Source organism: Manis pentadactyla, chromosome 18, assembly GCF_030020395.1.
Source record: "Manis pentadactyla isolate mManPen7 chromosome 18, mManPen7.hap1, whole genome shotgun sequence".
Taxonomy (NCBI): domain Eukaryota; kingdom Metazoa; phylum Chordata; class Mammalia; order Pholidota; family Manidae; genus Manis; species Manis pentadactyla.
In genome coordinates this window covers 2,769,425-2,771,391 of record NC_080036.1, presented here as the reverse complement: position 1 = coordinate 2,771,391, position 1,967 = coordinate 2,769,425, and positions in this window count along the sequence as shown.

Here is a 1,967-nt window from a genome sequence, read left to right as displayed (position 1 = left end):
CGCCGCCACGCGGCGAGCCCTTCTCCCGGGTCCCGCCGGCGTGTGTTGCTCGGTCCTCTTGTGGTGCTCCTGGAGCGCTCCAGGTCGCCCGTCAGGTGCCTGAGGCCGAGTGGCGGTGTCGTTCCCTTCCCCCAGCAAGCTTCCCCTGCTCGGCTTGCTGCCGCGGTGGAGTGGAGTGAGTGGAGTTGTGAGTGCCTTGCAGAAGTTCCCGTGAACGAGTGGGGGGTCGAGGCGGTAAGGGAGGCACGCCCGGCCCGTGCCCCTCCCCGACCACACACCGTGGGGGTGTGTGGGGGGAAGGGGGTTTTGTGCGGCCCGGGGATAGGGTGCCTCGTCGGTCCCGCTCGCGTGCCGCGGGGGGGCCGACTCCGTCGGGCGCCGTCCCCGTCGGGGCTGGTGCGCTGGCGAGACGCGTGGGCGTGTGACTGCTGCGGTGGGCCGAGCCAAGGACGCGGGGGTGCCGTGGCCGTCTTGGCCAGGCTACCGTCTCACTGGCTCCTTTTGTTAGCTCTCTGGCGTGCTTTGTTTGATGAGTTGCCGCTGTGCGCCTCCAGTGGCACGCGAGAACAGGGAGGCAAAAGGGCGAGCCTGAGGCCCACAGGCACAAGCTCGTGGCCCCCAGCCGTGAGTGACCGCTCATGCCGTCAGCCTGTGCTGCTTTTTTTTTTCTTTTTTCCCCACTATTTTATTTTTTTTTGTTTTTACCCCTACCGCAGACCCCCCCGCCTCCACGTCTCCTCACTCCACGCCCTCGTGAGCAAAAGCCACCGACACCGCCTTGGCCCTTCTCGTGTCAGGCCGGCGCGTGTGTGGGTCCGAGCCGTGGTGCTCTGGTGGGTCGGGGAGCGATACGCCCTCGGTGAGAAAAGCCTTCTCTAGCGATCCGAGAGGGTGCCTTGGGGTACCGGACCCCCCAGCCGCTGCCCCTCCTTTTCTGCGCGTAGTGGGCAGAGCTCCCTGCCACCCCCCGTGGTGAGGGAGTCCGCCGGCCTCCACCCCTACCTACCGCAGGTGGGGGTGGAGCTGGGCGCCGCTCTTTGCCTACCGCGGCCCGCGCCTCCCCCTTGGGAATCGGGGGAGGGTCCCGCGGGCCTTGGCCGGGCGTCCGGCACGCGTGGAGGCAGGCGCGGTGGTGTGGTGCAAGGAGGAAGGAAGGACGGGGCCCGGGTCCCCGAGCCTCCGCCCCACCCCGCTGCGAGCGGCTCCGCGTCCCGAGCTGCAACGGGCAGCAGCGGTGCTTTCGGCAGGTACGTGGTGTAATAAGCAGGAGCCGCCTCGCTCGGGGGCGTCTCCCTGGGGCCGCGGTCCTGGAGTGGGCCCGCCCGGATGGGTGGAGAGAAGACGGGCAGGGCGGCGAGTAAGGCCCGGCACTCGCCGCCCTGCTGCTGCTGCTGCTGCTGCAGTGGGCGCTTCACATGAGAACCCAGGGCCCTTGCCCTCGTGGTGGTTGGGATCTGTCCGGCGGGAGCCTCGGAGGGGGCTGCTGGCATCCTGGGCGGTGCGGGACCGCCCTCGTGCGTGGGGCGGTGGGATCCCGCGCCCGCTTTACCCGGTCGCCCGGCCGTGCCCCGAGGCCCCCGTCTGGACTTGTGCCCGCTCCGCCCTTGGTGTGAACGCGCACCCCCACGACCCGCCTCCCCGTCGCCACCGGCAGTGCCGAGCCGCCTCCGCAGATGCGACCTGCTCCTGGCGTGTTGCCGCCTAACTGTCCGGGAGCCGAAAGCGCCCCTGGTCCCGGAAGGGGGGGCGTCGCTGCCCCGTCCGCGGCCGTGCCGTGGCTACGGCGGGGCGTGGCGTCTCCGCGTGAGGCGCTCTCGGCACCCGGCGTTGGAAGGGAGTGGCTCCGTGCGGCGGTCGGGCGCTGTGTGGCCACGGGGACGTGGGTCGGTGGCGTGCGGGCGTCCCGGCGCTGGCCGTGGTGGCACCGCCAGCACGGTTGGGGTGGCCCGTGGGTTCGACGGAGGCCC